Here is a 21,077-nt window from a genome sequence, read left to right as displayed (position 1 = left end):
CACCTCCCCGTGGCTGCTTCTGGCCAGACTGCTCCCCACAAGTGCTGCCTCTTGCCTGGCAGGTACACTCAGAGAACAAGGCATCAACCTAATAATATCCTTATAAAGCCAAGCCTCCTGCGCTAGTCCTAGGAGACAAGAGGCATCCGAAGATCAAACACTACATCACAGTGTATTTGTAGGCACTCTCTGATTCTGCTACCTCCCTATAATGTTCTAATTGACTATTTGATCAGCTCTAAAAGGGCCGGTGTTCAAGACAGACTCACCCACCCATTCACACACACAACTCACGTGTATACTCACATACACCTGTACACATGCACATACACTCACCACACGGAAGCACACACATGCAGACTTTCTCTTGTACACACCAATGTCCCCCAAGCCAGCTTATCCAACAAGGGTGGATTTTAATAGGAGATGCTTGAAGGTGAGTGAAATCACACACCTAAGATTGTACGTGCCCTTCCAGTAATGGGCTTATCAATACCTCTTAAAGAAATGTGACAGCCAGCCCAGAGTGATTCAGTTGTGTGGCCAAAGGTCAGCATATAGATATCCATTATTAATAATATCAATATCTTGGTTGACCAATATAACCAGAAACTGTATCATGTCACTGCTGATGGGCAAGCTGGGGAGGACTCCACAGCAAGAGCAGGAAATTATGCCCATGTAAAATTAATCATATTGACTGGTTCTAAGAATACATGGGGAGGCAAAGATGTTGAAAGTGCTGGCCGTGGTGGGAAAGGGGGACCTTGTTCCCAGAGGTCCCGTGGTCTCAAACCCCTGGAAGGAGCCCAGGGAGAAGGAGGCGTCCCTGAGTGACCCACCAGCACCCTCTCCCTCACCCAGCCTCCAGCAGGGTGAGGTGGAGGAGAGGTGTTCTCTGAACAGGAAAGGAAAGAAATAGGATCCCCTAACTATTATCCACCCAACCTATCCATATCTTTCTGTCAAATCAATATTTGGCTTGGCTTGGTCTCACCGGATAGGGCACGGAGAGCATTCCTGGACCTGCTGTGGGAAGAGCTCCATCTCTGAGGGCTGGTGTGGGCCTGAAGCCACATCCCCAGTTACCTGGTGGGAGACCAGCCCCCAGGGATGTCCATGTGTGCACTTTGCAGCTTAGGGGTCCCAGGAAGAAAGACACTGGATCCAATCCATCACCTGATTGGGCTCTTGGGACTAGCAGAACCAGAAGCTCAGAGGTCCTGTCCTGCCAGTGTTGCTAGTGGGGTTGGGGTTGTCTGGACTTCAGGAAACCATTGCTCACTGAGGCTCACCTACAGGCACAGTGAGTGAGAAGGAAAGGGAAGGCCATGTGTCCTTAGCCTTAGAATTGCTGTTGGACATGCCCCTGACCCCTCACGGCCTTGCCTGCTGGAGCTCCAGCTCAGGCTGTTCCTGGTCCTCCTTGACGACCCTGGGAAGCACCTTGGAAGCATGTTCTGTGTCCTGAGGGAGAAGTGTATGTATATCAAAGAATCCAGTGGCAGGGAGCACTCAGCAGAGAAGGAGAGGGGACTAGGGTTGTATAGGTAAAGCCCAGTAAGCTTTTGGATTATTTCTTCTCTCTGTTTCCAGAGCCTATGGAAGCAGCTGGAAGGGAGGCTGCCTTAGAGGCCAGGTCCCATGGTGGTGTGATGATGGGCAATAGAACTGCTAAGCTGCAGGGGAGATGCCTTTGATTGTAAAGGAAGGAGAGGAAATGGTCCCTGTGGCTGGTGTGGGAGTACTTGAGCGTCAGCAGCTAATCCACACCCCATCCTCTCTTAACCTGCCTACCCCTCCTGGCTGTGGGCACATTCAGAGTCCCGCCAAGACTTACAGCCAGCTGTAGGATCCAAGGGCCTTGGCCAGCCTCTGCTCCCTCCCCCGTGTAACATCATAGCCTTGTTAGTTGAGCCCCAGCCACGTAAGCTACCCTGGACAGTTCCCAGACCTAGGACTTTCTCACCCTGCCCTTCCCAGCCCAGATCAGGTGTTCAGGGCAGCCAAGGGCATCCTCCTTGCCCACTATGTTCTATCCCCTCCTCCGCCCCAAAGACTGAGCCCATAAGCCAGGCCCCTCCTGTAGACTCTTTCCCTGCCTTGAGGAGGGGCCCCCAGACAGTGTGTGTGGGAGGGCTCTTGTCTCCTCCAGCAGTCGCCTGCCCTCTGACGGTGAGAGGGAGAACTTCCTGCTCTCTGACTGGGCCCCTGAAGCCAAGGCACCTCCTGCCGCAGTCCTGGCTCAGCTTCCAAACCTCTCTGGCCGCCCTACTCCTTACCCTGGCAGGAGGGTGAGGAGGGCACTCCTCTTATGCATGGGAGCCCTCTGCAGGACCAGGCTCTGTGGGACTCGGAGCCTGGGCCTGGGGCACCAGCAAAACAGAGCCAACGTGAAACGAGAGAGGAGAATCAGAAAACCCAAAAAGTATTGTATAGTTCAGGACACATGTGCGTTTGGTTTCATTTCAGAAATAAATAGTGTACAGTTCAGCATGAGTTTTATCTTTCATCCCACTTGTTGAGATGCCAGAATCTTTTCCATACTTAGGGGCCTGGCATGGGTCCAACTCCAAACTGTTATATTCCTCAGCTTCTGCAAAGGGATTTCCAAATGCCCCACAAGACACACACGCACTCAACCCTGTGCCTGATGAACCAGGCCTGGGCACAGGACCATCAGTTAGTCATCATTTGGCACACCCACCACCCAGGACCAGCAAAGACCCTAGGCAGCCACCAAAGCCCTGTGGGCCATCGGAGTGAGTGGCACAGAGCAGGAGAGCCATCACTGGCTTACTTCCAGGCTTCATTGTCTCTTGCAAATTTTAAAACTCTTTTTAATGGAAAACTAAGACCGCCCCTTTGCTCTCACCTCAACTACTTCAATAACTAAATTATTAGATTTATTGTAGAGTCAGCTCTGTTGTCATTGTGTCAGACAGGTTTGAAAAGCCACTGGGATGAAGAGCAAAGGATGAGGCCTGGGGCTGGATGGGACAGGGCAGCTGAGTCTGTCTCGAGAGAGAGGAGGGGAACACAGATGACCAGGCGATGTTTCAGCTGGGAAAGTGTGCTGAGAGGCAGCAGTGAGCAACCACTCTGCAGACCAGGTCCCCGTGGCAGGCAGCTGGATGGAAAGGGAGCAACAGAGCAGGGGCTCAGTTGGCAGCCACAGAGCTAGAGCTGGGAGCCACCAGGCTCCTGCTCTCTTCTGGGTGAGACCTCTGTCTGTAGTTTCCACAGGCTCCAAAGCCTTGGTTTTTTTTCTCCTGCATTTCTTGGTGAAATATTAGCTCCGAATGTACTGACCAATGTCATCTAGTCCATGGCAGAGACCGCACAGCTGGGAGGAGACGGTCCCCAAAGCTGGCAGAGGCAGGAGGATCCTGCAGGGGCAAGAGCAGTTGCCGTCAGCCTCCAGGTCATCTCCCCAACCACCCCCATGTGGAGAGCAGGGTCTCACACCTACCTGCCATCCCCAGCAGGGTCTCACGCCCACCCGTAAGGCAGCCTTCTGCAAAGCAGAGAGCGTGTGGGGTGTCCACCCTTATTGGTGAGACTCACACTGTCCCCACACTGGGAAGACCTGGGTGAGGTGGGGGCACAAAGAGGCAGGTTCACATGGGACCCGAATGCTCTGAGGGTCAGGCTGTCTCCTAAGGGTCAAGCTCTTTCCTCAGAAGGTGGGGACCCACCATCACCGCCCCAAAATAACTGGGTATGCTAGAAAGCAGCAAACCTACAAATATAAACCACCCAAAGTGAATGTCAGAGAATGAAGGAACCCCTAAAAGAGGAGTAATCAGACAGGGGTATCAGCTTGCTACCCAGGGGACTTGGCCCCAGGCTCCCAGGGAGAGAGGGTGGCAGAAGCCGAGCTGGCTCAGGGGAATAAGGCAGAACCAAGAGGCTGGCTTGCTGACGGCCCGCTTGTTTTGTTTCGTTTTGTTCTATTCTGTTTCGTTTTTGTCCCACTGCAGTGAAGTCTGGTTCTCAGGCTGGTGGAGAGAGGAATTTCTCACTTTAAAGAAATCTGAGGCAGAAAAGGCCATGGCCAGGGGTAGGTGGGTGGGTTGCAGATATTTCTGAGGAAGCGGGTGACCCACAGTGGACCTACAAGGACGAGCCTCATCTGCTTTGGGTCTGCAGTGTCCTTCAGCTATCCCACTTGCAGCCCACTTGGGCTGAGAAATTACTCATGGAATATTTAAACCCATGCCCATGTTCTCTGTCACCTAGGCAGGCATCCAGATCATCCCCACAGGCTTATTCAGCTGAATGTCCCGGTAAACTACGGTGTTCTAGGTGTTGGAATCTCCCCTGGCCCCCTGCCCTTCCTCTGTGCTGGCCCCCAGGTCAGGGGTGGCTGCAGGCAGCCAGACAGAGGGGGTGAAGCTGGGGACAGTGTCTCCTGGGGTGACTGTGGTCTTGTAACAGGAGGAATTTTGGCAGATCTCAGGAAGCATGGGTCCCAGTGGGGGCAGCACTCCTGGGCAAGGGTGCCAGGGTGTCTGGGCAGCCCAGTTCCTGCAGAGGATCGGCAAGGGTGTCTCCTCCATCTCTGGGAGAGAAACTCAGCCCAGAGGAGCAGGAGGAGACCAGGTGACCTTTAGGACCCGGAACACGGTAGTGTTGGTGGCCACCTCTTTAGGGGAGAGAAACTCCCCTCTTTCAGGCCTTCCACGGAGTTGACCCCTGGCATCTTCCTGATCCCTGGGATTCCTCTGGGGAGGAGCAGAGCTAGACTCCGTCACAGAGCTGGGGTAACCTCACAGGGCAGCTCCCTGCAGGTTCATGGTCTTCCAGTGCCCCCAGACCCCTCCAGGCCCCCAACCCCAGGGTTCTCAGGGAACAACAGTCCTCAACCTAAATAATCTCCCTTTCCTATCCCTTCGAAGTTCTGCCCCCTTGCTGATCTGACAAATCAAACTGGGCACATGGGTCCCTGGGGGCTAATGGACATTAATGCATTCCCATCTCTGGTGACACATGCCTCCACCCAGGACCTTGTAGAGCCCAGGCCATAACCTGAAGAAACCTCTGTAATGGGAGAATTTCCCTTTAGGCCAGAGGGAACCACTGTAGGTCTGGGAGGCCTCTGGCTGCTCACAGGGCATGGGCCCCCCAGTCTAAAGCTGCACGTGGAATACCCTCCAACACCCAATGCCACAGGGCAGCAGAGGGGCTGAGACCCTGCCAGTCTCCCAGCAGGGCCGGTACACCCAGGAGGCTGCCAAGCCAGAGGTCTAATCAAATATTAAACACAGTCAGTAAACTTAAACCAGCTCCGTAGCTGCAGCGCCGAGTCCCTCGCTGAGAGCAGCCCAGCTCTCGCCTGGGGACGTTGCCAGCTCAGCTTTGCCTGGGGGCGGGGCTGGGGGCTTCTTGGCCCATGCCCCACTTTGGGCAGGAAAAGAGGAGATGCACAGGGACCATGGCAGGGACGGAGGAGGCTGGTGGCTTTCCTCCTCCGTCTTCTTATTCATTTCCTCTGATTTTTATCTAATCTCTCCTGATTGTCCTGGTGAAACTTAATAGACAAAGTGAATTTTTATTACATCATCAATATAATCTCCAGCTAATCAGCAGACTCGGGGGCCACCACCAGCCCTGTAGCTCCTCATCTGGCGTCATAAATAGTAAGAACCATCACTGCCAAGCGTGACTCTTCCACCTCCTCCCGAGAGGCCGTCTCCCCGCTGCTCCCCTTCCCCAGACCTATTCTTGGGGTTTCTGCCTTCCCACGGATCCCCCCCGCCCAGTGGACCACGTTGCCGGTCGATGGAGATATCTTCTCCATTCGTATTTTTAGTTTTCTCCCTCCCAGCTTCAGCTGTTAAAATCACAAATCTGGGACTTGTGTTTTGAATGCCAAAATAGCCTAATGTCGACTGATTTTGACTCTGCTTTCCTCTGTGCAAGGAATATGAGATGTCATAAGATATTATATAATCTGATGGATCACAGTACATACTCTCAACCACATTATAAACGAAATATCATCCCTAGATAACCTATGTCCCAAAGGTGTTTTGGTCATTTAAAGTCAGGCCATGCACCTTATAGACTGTATCAGAGATGTTAAATTATATATTTCATTTATATTATAGTATGCCTTCCATGTATATAGCATTTTAATCTATAAAGTGCTTTCTTGTATATATATTACCTCTTTCATCCCTATTGCAACCAGGTAGAGTTGATACCTTTTTTACAAAGAAAAATGGAAACAGGATCATGAAGGAAAATTACAACCTGGTCAAATCCTGCCAGGATGCGCAGAGTGGCTCAGGCTCAGAACGGGCACTGGTGAACTAGGGAAGGGGCCTGAGAGAACCAGAGAGGGTGGAGGCCTGGCCAATGACCAGGCAGGCAGATTCCCAGGGACTGGCCTGATGGGCAGCCCTTGGCCAAAAGGCAACAAGGATTTAAGGAATGGCCAGTTTATTTGTTTGTTTTCTCACAAACCTACCCAAAGTTAAATATGATATAAAATGCCCCCCGCCTTTGAAGAACTCTTTTCGGGAGATGGAGCGCCTTCCGGAATGTGAAGCCTGTACCATCTCCTCCCCCAGGGGCCAGACCACTCTGCTCTGCTAATGATGTGGATTTGGAGAAACCAGCAGACATCACCTAGAGTCAGATCCGATAAATAAGATGGGTGATGAGGCTACTGAATCTGGCCCTGGGCATCCAACACCCTCAGCTGTTTGAGGAAAGAGGGATTCTGCTCTGTACAGGCAGAAAGGAGCCGGCTCTGGGAGTGACTGGCCACCCTTCATGAAAGCTCCCCTGTGATTCCTGCGCAGAAGGCTACTTCCTCGCATCTGTCCAGCATCGGGAGTCGTGCATTGCGAATGGGTGGTCCACGTGCATCGGGAGTCGTGGGAAGGCTCCTCCGCTTTGGGCTGGATCCTCAGAGGGGCCCCTGGGAGCAGGCAGTGTTTGCGCGCTGGACACTGCTTGCTGCAGAGGTGGCCGATGCACTAAGGGTGGAGCCGGATGCCTAGTCCTCGCCCTGCCAGGCCACCTAGCTCAGAGTCTCAGCTTTCTCCTTTCTCCAATCACTGCAGTGACCTCTGTTCACCCCGCCTCATAAGGTCATGGTTGGGATGGAATGAGCTGCGAGAAGGAAAAACAAGGTGTAAAAGTTAAAATCTCCAGGGTCATTGTCATGTATTAAGTGCCAGCACCCCCGTCAGATGACAGGGAGCTGCAAAAGCCCTGCTCCCTCAGAAATAGGAGGCCCGGGCTGAACGTAGGGCTGAGGGTGGACGGGAGAGAATATTGACGAAGCACCTACTACACGGCGTACACACAGGACTCTTGCTTATTTTATCTCATCCAACCCTCGTGATGAAACTGAGACAGAGATGTCACTGTGCCCCTTTGAATGCCAAGGGAACGGAAGCTCGCAAAGCAGTAACTCGAAGGAGCTGACACGCTGCAGAGATGCAGAGCCAGAATGTGCAACCAAATTTGTCATATTCTCAAGCCCACCACATTTCCATGAGTGCAGCTCCCTTTATGGAAGTAAATAAAAAGATCATCTCTTCCATCGCCTTCATTTTACAGATGGGGATGCTGAAACCCTGCGACATTAAAGGCTAACGTTTTCTTAAATCATTCCACACAATCTTTTACCAAGGCTCTGAAAACACACATACGCACACACACACACACACACTGCAGACACTCAGAGATAACTCACACCATCACACCCTCTTATGCATACACAGGTGCACAGACACACATACACACCCGCATCTCTAGACACACGAAGAAATACCCATTCACAGACACACATAGGAACACACTCAAATATGGACACATATAGATATCCATATCCACCAGCGCACACCCCCCAGAACAGAGATAGAACACACAAACACAAACACATTTCACAGACATAGGCATGTAGAAACCTAGAGATGCAGAGACGCACATAGAGATACACACAGAGAGGGACAGACATGAATATATATGCATCTATATAGTCTGTCCCTCTGTGTATATCTCTATGAGTATCTGCATCTCTTGTCTCCCTCTCCATGTGTATCTATATGTGTGTCTGTCCGTGTCCGTGTGTGTCTCTATGAGTGTCTGCATCTCTTGTCTCCCTGTCTGTGTGTATCTCTATGTGTGTGAAGCACACACTCACACACCAGACCTCAACAAGGCTTAATAAACCACAAAGCCATGGACACAATTTAGCCATGTAACTCTCTAGCAAGAGAAATAAAACCTGCTCCTTTTGAGAAAGGAAGATGACCAGGGCCCAACTTGGAGGCAGGGAGGGCCTCTCAACTCACTTTTCAGTCCTAGGCCAGAGGCCAATGGTCCTCTGGCTAACAGTTGCGTGGCACAGGAGCCCCATAAGGTCAAGGCCAAATCCTCAGTAGATGTCAAATCAGCAGGAGGCATTTGCTGAGAAGGCTCCCTCTGCCATTGCCCTCCTGCATCCACCCGCAGGATCCCAGCCAGATTTCTACTCATCTGACCAAGACCAAGGAAAAAGCCTGGAGAAATCCGAGGCAGGCCTTCCAAGGACAGCCCCCAGCCCACACATCATCGGCCCTGGGCAGATCTTGTACAGGGAAAGGCAGGCCCATGAGAAAAAGGTGCTCTCCAGGAAAGAGGAACTGGAAGGGATGAGAGGGCAGTGGTGGGTCTGCAGCTGGCCTGTCCTGGAGGCTGGCACTTAGGTTGCCTCACTATGTGGCTCTGAGCGAGGAAGGATGTCTTCCTGCACTGAGCCCTGCACTGTCCACCAGACCGACTCTGGGCCTGCAGGGCTCCTGTCCGTATGCAGGACAACACTTGTCCCAGGCTTGGCAGACGCATCTCTATTAAGAGAACACACACACACACACACACACACGGAGCAAAGGGTTAGCAACAGCGAAGAGATCATCAGAGAATAGGAAAGGTGTGGTTTTCTTTTCTTTAGAAGAAAATAACTGAGATTTGGGGCATGAGTTCATTAAATGATCATCACCTGAAGGACCAGTAAACCGTTCAGAAACCGAGGCTTTCCTGGGACAGTGGGGCAGGTGTGCTCTGCCATGTACAGACTCGGGCCAGCTGTACTGGACAGCAGGTACTCCAGGCACCTCCAGGTGTGTTGCCCTGTCCCACACGGCCTTGCCCTGCTGACATTCATGCGGGGTGAGGCTTTGTGGGCAGCTCTGGGGACCGTGGCAGAGAGATGGCTCTGAAGAGTCAGTGTGACTTGTTTCTGGCCTATGGTGTGCCTGAGGCATGCTGTGTAGATGTGTGTTGTCTCTTTGTGTTCGGCTTTACTGGGTCCCGTGCATTACATGTGTGCTGATGCCGTGTGGGTTGTATGTATGTCAGGTGTGTAGGAGAGCTGTGATTTCTGCCCTGGTTCTGGAAAGGGATGGGAGGGAACAGAGGGGGCTATTGCTTGTTCCTGCCTGGTTACAGAGCTCCCTCATCCTGGGACTTGCTATTCAGACGAGCGCCCCACCCCCACTCCCACCACCCCACCCCCACTCCTGCATTCTCTCAACCCAGAGGCATCTCAAGCCAGGACCTCTGCCCCCATCCTGAAATTCTGGGTCTGAGCAGAGCTCTGGGATCTAGAGCCTTTCACTGTAGCTGCTGTGAGGTGTGTGTGCGTGTGTGTGTGTGTGTGTTTGCATGCACACTCGCACCCACGCCCACACACCACTACATATAAGCACATGGCAATCTCTGCCAGGGAGGCCCAGACAAGGAGCTGCCTAGCTGTGTTCGCTCATATGTGCTGAGTGGACTCAGGCGTGTGTGGGCTGTAACAGGTCCAGGTGGGCCAGTTTTTAAGTGACAGGTTGTGTGTAAGTCTCAGACTAGCGTTTCTACTAAGTGCATGTGAAAAACAATGGAAAAGATGGGTCCAGCTCCCCAGGGGTGGGGGCACTCTGGCAGCTTTCTGCCAGCATGTGTGAGTGTGGGGTCTTTTGAGGGGCTTCTGGCCAGAGTGTGGGGGAGGAGTGGGGGAAGATCTGGAGGAGGAAGAGTTCCACACACATGTGGTGTGGGCAGCCTGAATGCGTGGGACCCTAGGGGAGCCTGTCCTCCAGAGACCTGTCTACGTTCGCGGATGCACGGCTGGACCATCTGTGGCATTTTCTCACGTTCTGCCCACAGCTTCCCCCTGGGAGATGAGGAAGAGGAGGTCGGGGCTCCCTGGAATGCAGCCCTAAGCACCCAGCTCCTCTTGGAGCTGCGCGGGGCAGGGCGGGGGGCAGCAGCAGCTACAGGAGAGAGAGGGCCCCCTCCCCACTGCCTCCATCTGGGTGGGAGCAGATGGTACTCAAACCCGATCAGCAAGGCCAGAGGCAGCGTTTGGAAGCAGTGTGTCCTGAGGGAAGGACAGAGCAAAAGAGGCCAGCGTGGGGCTCCCGGGAAGTGCTCCCAGGCTGAATGCCTCTCTGCCCTCTCAGATCTGTATTTCTGTCCAGATGCTGCCCAGGGTCCCTGGGCCCAGCCCATGTGTCTAGCTGTAGGTGCCCTGTTCCTTTGCCTCATCTAGGAGCCCTTGGGGCTGATCCAGCTCCGGGGTGCAGGCATGAAGAGTAAGCTCTCCCTAAGACTGGCCCCACAGTGAACTCACTTTGCTCCTAGGCCAGCAGGAGGAAAGCCTCCCCACCTGCTCCCTCTACCCCGCCCGGGGTGCTTCGGTCTCAGCCGCAGATCCAGTGCGTCAGAGGGAAACACCATGCTGGCCTCTACCAGGGCACTACCCTCTGCTTAGATCCAGGGCTGTCATCTGTGCTTTGCCTGAAACATCGTCAGCAGGCAGCTCCCGGGCACACAGAGAGCGTAGGTGAAGCCTGCCTTATCTTCCTGCAGCCGAAGCCAGACCCTGATCCTCCCTAGCCTTTGCTGGAGCCCCTGTATCCAAATTCCCTGGAAATCTGGTGAGAAATGAAGACGGCTCTGCCCCAGACCTTGGAATTCCCTGAAAATGGGGCAGGGACTCTGCAGTTGAAGAACAGCTCAGGGGGCTCCATGCCTGACCCCCAGGGTGGCCTAATGGCAACGCCCAGCCCCATGGTCAGTGCCTAGTCCACATTCTCAGAATACTTTGACTTCCTCCGGCCTCCAAGCTGGACACTCTCCCTGTGTCCCCTAACTTCCTGTGCCCTGCCTTGTGGTCCCTAGGCTGCAGCCTTCTTCCCCAGGAGAGTGACCTCCACACAGCCAAGACCACATGGTCACACCATAAAACCCCTCGTCAGGCCACCATAATGCTGGAAATACACAGCTTCCCCAGGAAGGGGGTCCAGAGATTACACTCTCACATTTTCCCTTCACGCTTGTATATACTCGTGGGCACACTCATACACACACAGATAACACAGATACTACAGATGCACTTACACACAGAGAAACACACACAGACACACAGATACATTCACACACAGATGCACACACAGAGACACTCATGCAGACATACACAGATAAACACACACACAGATGCACACATAGACACAGATACCTTCACACACGGACACACATACAGACACACAGATACATTCACACATACAGATATACTCATTCAGACATACACAGACACCTACAGACGCACTTACACATATATAGACACACAGATACACTCAGGCGGAGAGCTATTCTGCTCCCAGCCCCATGGAGTCATGGCCCTGCTTGACACCTCCTACAGCTTCCCAGGCCTTCCAGACCCCATTCAGTGGGAGGTAGACACTCCCAAGGGGGCTCAGGGGCTGTGAGACAGGCAGTGTTGAGGTCAAACCCCAGCTTTTCCACTGACAAGATGTGTCCTCGGTCAAGACACTTTACTGACTAGGCCAGCCTCAGTTTCCTCATCTGGCAAATGGGGGCATATACACTGTCTAAATGGGTTTATTTCCAGGGTGAAATGCAGTAATCTAAGCCAAGCATTTGGCGCTGTGCCTAGAACACAGTAAGCCTGAGAGAAACTGTAGCTGTATAACAAGTGAGAGAGAGAAAGAAGGGGTAGGGATCCCAGCCCAGACACCCCCCTCTGGCCTGGCTGCCCTTGTGCTCCCACCTCCCTGGGAGACCAGTTCCCACTCTGCACCTCTGCTCAAACTGTCCCTACCCAGTGCACCCTCTTCCCTCTGCCTCCTCCAGACCCAGACCTGTTCCTCCGCTGAACCTCCTCCAGGAAGCCTCTAACAGCAGCAGCTCGAACCCCCAACCATAGCCTCAGACCCCACTGCACCCTCCCCTGGCCAGTGTGTGTCCATCGTGTCCATCCATCCTCTCCTTTTCCCATGAGCCACCAACAGATGCCCCCCAGGCTCAACCAGACACACCTCAGGCACAGATTCTTGGGAGCCGCCTTCTTTCACCTGGAGCCACAGTCACCCCAGTTCCAGCAAAGGCCAGTTGCTTTTTTAATATGAAGTTTATTATAAATGTTTCCATCGTGAGCAATACTCATAACAAAAAGCCAGCGAGATGGGAAGGGACAAGAAGAGAAAGCAGCCATTGTCCCAACTCCCAAGGATACTCCTGTGAACGTCACGGTGATTTGCTTCAGGTCTGGCTGGCAGTTCCACCCAGAAGTCACATATACTGAGCTTGCTCGCCTACAGCGTGCCCAGTGCTGGGCCACGTTTCATGTGAGAAGCAGAGGGAAGAGCCACAGCCCCTGCGCTCAGAGATTCACAGACTCTGAGAGGAAATAACACTGGGGAAAACAATGCCCAAAGCATAAATGAAACACAACTTAGAGTTTCTCTTACGGCACAGAGGAAATGAATCCAACTAATATCCACGAGGATGCAGGTTCAATCCCTGGCCTCGCTCAGTGGGTTGGTGATCTACCGTTGCTGTAAGTTGTTGTGTAGATCGCACAGGTATGGCTCAGATCCTGTGTTGCTGTGGCTGTGGTGTAGGCCGGAAGCTGCAGCTCCAATTCAACCCCTAGCATGGGAACTTCTATATATCGTGGGTGCGGCCCTAAAAAAAAAAAAAGAAAAGAAAAGAAAAGAAAGAAAGGAATCACAACTTAGCCCCACCCACAACCATCAGACACCAGTGTGTGCCCTGGTCAGGTGGGGGATGCCTGGCTCCTGTGGTCAAGGTCTGGAAGTCAGCAGAAGCCCTGGGTTCTCGTCCAGGAGTCCCTGGAATAAATCACTGAGCTTTTTGAGATTTCCACTTTCTCACCTGGGAATGGCAAGGAAATCGATCACCTCTAAGAACGTTTCCTGTTTCACAGTCTATCACCTATAAGGGGAGGTTCTTGCTGGTTTTAGCATCTAGAGTCACACAACCCTCAGGGACTCTTGGAGGCTGGAAGCAAGTGTGAGAAGATTTGAAGGGTCACTCAGAAACCACAGTCAGGGGTCAGAGGTAACTGGAAGGATTGAAGAGCTTGTGACTAGGGCTTGGTCAGGAGTTAAAACAGAATAAAGGGGGAGTGGTGATTGGGCCTCATTAGCATCCTCTTCTCCCAAAGAACAAGGGGAGGCAGTGGTGGTGCCTCAGAGAAAGCACTGGATCCGGAGTCCAAAAGACTTGCATTTGAATACTTAAGAGCTGGGTGATGACCACAGGCCTTTTATTCCCTGAGCTCCGAGCTCCAGCCTGTAAGCCAAAAATAACCACACGGACTCCATGCAGCATTGCAGCAATTAAATGAGAATATATAGAAACATCTAGAACAGGCGTGGAGAATGGTAATAAGCATAATAATAAGAAGATAATAAAAGAAATGGTTAACATGCCTTTATCATCTATCATGTGCTCAGCACGAAACCAAGCGATGTCATTTAATGCCCCCAGTTCTCCTAGGGGAAGGGTCAGATTCCCTCTTTATTTTGCAGACAGGGAGACGGAGGCACAGAGAGTTTAAGTAATTTCCCAGGTCACACAGTGAGGAAGCAGCAGAGCCAGAATGCCAAACAGGGCCCTCTAGAGTTACAGACCAGGTTAAGAGTGCCTGCGCCGATTAAGTCCCATGTCTGGGGGTGAGAAAATCTTGGTGTGTAAACACCATGATGGAAGATCAGATGAGCCGGCTCCTGAAGTTCAGTGCATACACAGTAAGCACTCAATAACGAGTGTTTATTTATTGCTTCTGTTTACAGCTCTATTCCCAAAGTGAATTGTTTGTTTAAGTAAGGAGCATTTACCTTTATTACAGTCATTGGTAAATAAAATTATATTTGCATTTCCACAAATATGTATGAGTTTAATTAGTCTTGCAATTCGTACACAAGAGCCAGTCCAGGAAACACATTCATGAGCTCACACTTCTACCCCAGGCAAAAAGCCTTCTCAGACAAACACCATCAGGATTAAATAATTCATTCATTCACAAATAGTTATTGATCACCCACTCAGTGCCAGGCACGAATCTAGCAGCTGGAGACACAACAGTGACCAAGGCAGAGAAACTCCTGGCTCTCCTGGAGCTTATGTTTTTATGAGGGAAGTTAGATGACAAATTAAAAATAAAAAGTAAGAGCCATGCTGAGGATTAAAGTGTATGGATGAGGTATAGGGTGACTGAAGCTGTTCTATACTGTGTGGGCAGAGAAGGTCTCCCTCAGGAGCTCAGTGAAACTGAGATACAAACACCAAGCAGAGATGGAGAGAGCTCTTTGGGCAGAGGGAATAGCAGGTGCAAATGTCCTGAGGCAGGAATAGGCTTCGTGTGTATAAGGGACAGGAGAAAAACCAGTATGACGAATGCCTCATGGGGATGATGGGGAGAGGGGAGTGGGAGGACGATGGGGGCAGGTTGTGTCAGGCTTGTCAGGTCAAGGAAGGGTCTGAATTGCACTCTAACTGTATGAAAAGCTGCAAACCATTTCATCTCACATTCATTTCCTGAAGATCTTTCTGGCTGCTGCTGTGGGGAACCAGCATGTCTGTGGACGCAGGCAGCTGGGAGAGTGATGATGGGGGTGTGGATTAGGATGGGCAGTGAAGATGTGAGAAATAACTGGGTTCAAGGTGTGCTCAGGAAATAGGGGGTCCCTTGTTGATAGATTGGATGTGGAGTGAGAAGAAAGTTGGGAGCCCAGAAAGACTTGAGCCACTTGACCGTTGATGGTGCCATTTACCGGGCTGGCACATTTTAGGGTTGGGAGATCAAAATTCCATCTTGGCCATGCTAAGAGTGGGTTGCCAACTAGACATCCGAGTGGAGAATTAAGAAGGCAAATGGATTATGACCCTGGAGCTGAGTGAAGATCTGGGCTGGAGGTCTAAATGTGAGAGGTATCTGTTATCATGGGATGTAAAGTTATTTATAACAGGACAGACTTAACAAGACTGCACAGATGCGATTATTGCTCTTCCCCAGTGTGGTCTGAGCATCATTTGGGTCATCATTAGCTCAGTGCATGCTGCGCACTGAGTCAGCCATGCATGAAGCCTGAGACATGGTCCCAGGAGCCCCCTGCTCCCAGCATCTCAGCAGATGCCCACCCAGTCCTCGATTTTTCATTGTTCCCCCTGCCTCAATCCCCCCACCCCTTGCCCCGTCTCATGGAACTTAGCTTGAATCTGTCCTTCTCAGGCTGCCACCTAAAGCCCTTAACATAGCTTTATTCCCTCCAGCTTATGCCAAGGCCATGGCCACCATCTCTTTCCCAGGATGCCGAAGTTGCATTCCGCCCAGGACGGGGAGCAGGGACTGTCCGGGTGAGTCAGCCGGATTCACGACAGAGATGTAGGTCGCCCATCTCCCTCCTCCCTGCTCTGCAGCCTCTGAGGCTCCCTGCCCCGCCTGCCCCATCACCCTCATCCTTGCAGCCCGCACACCCTTGCCTGACCGCCCCCACTGCCTGACCTCACTAGTGACTGCTCTGAACCTCTGGAAGAGAAGCACCCTGCAGGGATTTCTATGTGGCCCCCAGAGCCACCACCAAATGCCCAGGACAGACTGCTGGCCCTTTCTTTCTCTCTTTTAAAGTGGAAACTAATAAAAGCAACACACAATGAAATAAGCTGTTTTACTTACAAATTAGAGCTGAGATCATTCCCTAGGCACCTGGAAGGCTCTGGGAGGCTGGACTGGGACAAGAGAGACTGGGCGTGAAAGGTTCCCCCCACCCCAGAGCCACAGGCCACCCTCTGCTGGCCTGCAACCCCCTGACTCTTCCTGTCAGACACCCCGGAGACAAACTGTCCCTCCTTGTCACCGTCATGGCCACGCCTGGGTCAGAGCCCACTGTCAGGAGGGTGGGCTTCAAAAGGCCCCTGGGTAGCAGGATGGGAGGACAGGCAGGGACGTAAAGTGATGCACCCTTAGAGCACACCAAGTGATAGTAAAAACGCACCCACTGCCAAGCACTCTGACGTGCCAGGCCGCAGTGCCTGCATGGCCGCATCACAGCTCTTCATCCCCCCAACCATCCCATGACGTCACCAGCTGGGCACCTGGCATCCACATGTGGCGATTTACACATACATTGATTGAAAAGTAATTAAAAATTCAGTTCCTCAGTCGCACTAACCACGTTCCAAGCATTCAGTAACCATTCCAAGCAACTAGTGGTTCTGTGATAGACAGAGCAGGTGTAGAACCTTCCCTATAGGGCAGAACACCCTATCAGACAGCACTGCTCTAAAGTACTGAAGGCGGGTAAGGCAGGGGAACATCACATGTGTGCATGCCAACCTGACCGTGTGTGTGCGTGTGTATGTGTGTGTGTGTGTGTGTGTGTGTGTGTATGGACACTTGACGTGGGCAGGAGCAGGCTTCACTGCTGTGTGTGTCTGTGTGTGTGGGTGTGTGTGTATGTGTGTCCTATAGGTGCCGAGTCCTTGTTTACCCCCCGGACCTCCTGCCACACCTGAAAGAGTGCTATGAACACAGGCTCCAGAATCAAACTGCCTGGATTCACATGCTTTCTCTCTCCCCTTCTCCAGCTGTGTGACCTTAGGCAAGTGACTTAACTTCTCTGTACCTCAGCCTTCTCTTTATAAAGCCAAGAGAATAACAGAGCGTGGCAGAGGGTTGTTAGGAGCGTTCCGTGGGATAATACGCACACAGCTCTCAGCGTGGCTCCCGGCACATCGGGAGCTATTAATAAACACTGGCTGTTCCTGCCGTTTCCAGGAGGCAGTGTGTTTGCTGGGTGGGGCAGCCTTGGAGAAGAGTCACTTGTGGTGGGGGGGTGCTGAGAACTCTGATGAGACACGAGGATCACCTCATCCTTGTGCAGTCCGGGGGCTGGGGAGTGAGCCTGTGAGGAGCTGCAGGGGGACTGCCCTGTGGGGCAGAGATGGGTGTGGGGCCAAGGAGGAGGGTGCAAAAGAGGAAAGGTGTACACGGAGGAGGATGGTTAAAATCTAGATGGAGGTGGGACTTCTCGTGTGCTTTACAGATTCTCTTTTGCTCTGAAGAGGTTATTGTTTAGGATGGAGAGAAAGAGCTGTGGGCATGACCGTTCTAAAAAGTCAAAACTGCCTTCTCTTGGAGTTCCTGTCATGGCTCAGAGGTATCAAACCCACCTAGTATCCATGAGGATGTGGTTTGATCCCTGGCCTTGCTCAGTGGGTTAAGGATCCGGCATTGCTGTGAGCTGTGGTGCAGGTCACAGACATGGTTTGGGTCTGGCGTTGCCTTCTCTCTTCAGTGAAGCAGCAGGACAGTGATTCCCTCTCACTTTGCCCTCTAGGATCTAATATCTCACCTGGGAGATGAGATCAACCCACAAGTGACAGGGGAACAAGAATCAGAGCTGAGGGGGAAGGGGGCACCTGAGGGAATTTCTGGTCCAGGGCAGGTATTTTAAAGCAAATCTTCAACAGGTATTTGCGGAGTGCCTGTTCTGTGTAAAATCAGCTGTGGCTGTTGCCAGGGATTCCACCATAGAAAAGATATGAACAGGTCTCTGCCCTCCAGGAATTGAGAGCCTGAGAAAGGGGCCCAAGGCCTTGGCAGCCAGAGGTGAAGTGGATGTTTCCATGTGGACGGGGTCCTGTGTGAGAAAGATTACAAACCGGAAGTGGCCTTGGAAAGGGGCTCTGAGGATGGCTGAGACATTATAGAGGACAAAATAAGGTCCAGAGCGGTGGGATCCAGGACCATGTGGCTTTTAAAGACCAGAACCAGGCATGAGGCCCCTTCCCCATGGAGAGATGAGGGAAGGGGGAAACCTATCCTGGTGTGTCAGGTTCAGAGAGCGGGTCCCTCAGAGATGCTCGCAGGGACAGATCAGAATCATCCCGGCTCAGCCAGCTCTGGCTATCCTGGAAGACTTCCACAAGGTCCTGCCCAGCCACGGGCTGGAGGCTGCCTGTGTTTTCAGATGTGGCCAGCAGAGGGCACCAGGACTACTGCACAGCTTCCACCATAGAGTGGCCGCCCTTGGTTCTGGATTCAGAGCCTGGGACCCTCTGCGCACAGGGCACAGACTCACATACTCACGTGGGGTGTGCCGTTGTGGGATACCATATGGGAGAACTATCCAAGCAGCTCACAGGGACACGCTTGGGTGGGCAAGAGAAATCTCACGGCCCTCCCAGAACCAGGCACATTCATAAAGGTGGCACCTGCAGTTGAATAAAAGAGGTTTCTCCCAAGACGAGCCTGAGCCTGGTTGTGACATAAAATGGGCGTGCTTAAAGTAGTTCCCATTTGGAGAAGGCAAAGGGAGGAGACTCGCCATCTGTCACCACCTCTGGGGTTCATCTGCCCACCCCCACAGCCAATTCAGAGGCTAGAAAGAGCTCCTGCTAGTCTGTGTGTGTGGAGGGGGTAGGGGGAGAGAGAATTCTGAAACGGTCCCCAAAGACCTGCAGTGTTCACATCCTTTTGCAGACAGAGGAACTTTGTCCTCTCTAGAGACCTGAACAGGCACCAGACTTTCTGCTTCAGTGGTAAAGGCTACAGCCAGGTAGCACTTGGGCTGCTCTTCTGCAGAAGACACCCCCAGGGACCCTCTCTCATGAATAGCAGGCCCCATTCCCTGCTGAGCAGCCCAGGGTCTTCAGAGCACGCACAGGCCCACCTCTGTCCAGGCTGGGTGAAATTTCCCGAATTCCAAAGGAGATGGGTCTGAATCAGCTATTCTTCTGGCTCTGAGAACCAGCAATCATCTTTTGGGAGATGACAGTTTGGAGACTCAGATGACAGTGACAATCGAGGTGGCGATAACTGGTGCAGAGCGCAGAGCTGGAGATGTGAAGGGAGAAAAGGAGGAGATGGAGGATGAAGTAGATTCAGAGGAGAAAGGCGGGGGTGGGAGGGGCAAGAGGCCAGCAGAGAGTCAGGAATGTCAGGCTGAGGACCTGCATCCACCAGCACTGCTGGGAGATGGCATCAGGCCCATGAGGGCTGGACGGCACAGGGCCATGCCGGGCCACGTCTGCCTCGGTTATAAGTGTATGAGTCTTGTGAATCAGGCACCTGGCAAGGCGGGGTGCCTCCTGCCTCCTCCACAGCCCAGAGCTCATGCACCAAGAGGCATCTTCTTCTTCCTCCCACAGAGCTGTGTGTGCATGAGGGGTGAGCGAGAGATGCACGGGGGTGCCATGGCTCTGTGATGTGCACGACTGCAGGCTGTGTGGGGGTGAGATGGAGCCAGTGCAAACCCATCTGACTGGCAGGCTGGGGGCCAGACCCAGGGCTGCCACCCTGTCTCACTAACTCACTCCCTGTCTCAGACGTGTCAGCACCTCTCTTGGCTCCAAGTTGGCCTTGGTGAACAGCATTGGTTACCTCAGCCTGGCTCACCTCACACAGATGTCTTGACACTCCAATTAGGCAGCGGTGGACAGGAAGCCACCAGCCCACCACAGGGGCCCGCAGTGGACCTGTAACTGGGACACACCAGCCCCACCCAGGAATACTGCTGCCACTCAGCCAGATCCTTTAGGGAGGGGATTGGGGGCCAGGAGAGCTCGCCGAAGAGAGTCAGGCTGCAGGCACGAAAGGGTGGGGGGAGGCTGTCCAGGCTCCAACCCACCTTTTACCAGAAAGCCCATCTCCAGGGGCTTCTGGAAGCCTAGAAGCCTCAGCCCACAGCCATGGTGGCCTGCACAGTGCTCAGCTTTCCCTGGGGAAGCCTGTTTGCCACCCTCCCAACCCCTCCCAACAGCCCTCCAGGTAATATCCTCCCACCTCCCCCAACTGCCACAAACAGCTGTGATTCAGAAAGGGAGTCATTTCCAAGGAAACCAAAAAAAAAAAAAAAAAAAAAAAAAAATTCCAGGCATCAGGGGAGATTTCAACTACAGCACAAGTGGTTCCAGAGGAGCACTGACAGCACCCAGGACGCAGCTCGGGGCTCCTGGCATTGTCAACACCATTCTCAGAGGAAGGGACATAAACAGGACATATGTGCAGGGGTGTGGGGAAGGAGACGCTGTTTCCCCCAGGTGGAAATTAAAGTTATCAATAATATTTTGTTGTCATTGTTGTTTAGCCACAGGGCCCTTGCAGCCACAGAAACCAAAAAAAAAAAAAAAAAGCAGAGCAAAAGTTAGTGTGGGCCTTCTCATGGGGGATGGACCTGGCTCTCCGCTTGGAACAGCTGGAATGGAGTCAGATGGGCCCAGCTCAGCCCACCTGGAGCCTGGCGAGCAGGACTCCCCTGATCTAGCTCCTTTGCCGCCCCCCCTCCCCCTCCCCCACCCCCGCCCCTGCCCCATGGCCTGGTGGCCACCTCAGTCTCCAGTGGGGCTCCAGTTTGGAACGGGACTGGTCACTTACTGTCGCTTACTGTACCTTTGGAGCTCACAGTACATGAATACACTCAAATCACACCTCTAAATTATCTATGGCCCATGCCTGTGGGCACATGCACACGCGCACACACACACACACACACACGCACACACACACACATGCACTCATGTGCACCCACAGACAAGAATGTATATCCTATCAGATGATGGGTTCCATTCACTTTTCCTGTTATTCCCACTATCATTCTATGCTAACATAAAGTGAGTCAGGTCCAAGGTCTTGCCATGTGCATCAGAGAGTCATATGTGACTGTCTGCTGGTTAGCAAGTCTGCCGCTCAGAGCCTTGGGGCCGCTGATCTTTGGAGAACAGGAACATTTGCCTTCAGTTTGTCCTGGATGGTGGTG

The 21,077-nt window shown here is 52.6% G+C and overlaps 1 protein-coding gene and 1 long non-coding RNA gene across 47 annotated transcripts in view; one reads left to right on the top strand and one right to left on the bottom strand.

Moving 5' to 3' along the window:
- Positions 1-21,077, top strand: part of CELF4 (CUGBP Elav-like family member 4) — a 313,441-nt gene that overhangs the window by 9,457 nt on the left and 282,907 nt on the right. The window lies entirely within an intron of this gene.
- LOC146402810 (uncharacterized) lies at positions 15,692-20,453 on the bottom strand. The gene is made up of 2 exons (XR_014807885.1): positions 16,830-20,453; positions 15,692-15,847 (listed from the first exon to the last, which is right to left on the bottom strand). It is a non-coding gene; the product is annotated as an uncharacterized LOC146402810 (long non-coding RNA).

Source organism: Sus scrofa, chromosome 6 (genome assembly GCF_054392235.1).
Source record: "Sus scrofa isolate SSC_HxYL_T2T_F1_AM1 chromosome 6, Sscrofa_HxYL_maternal_Yorkshire_Landrace_v2.0, whole genome shotgun sequence".
NCBI classification, from domain to species: Eukaryota; Metazoa; Chordata; class Mammalia; order Artiodactyla; family Suidae; genus Sus; species Sus scrofa.
Note: the sequence above shows the minus strand (reverse complement) of the source record. Positions and strands in the feature narration are given on the sequence as shown.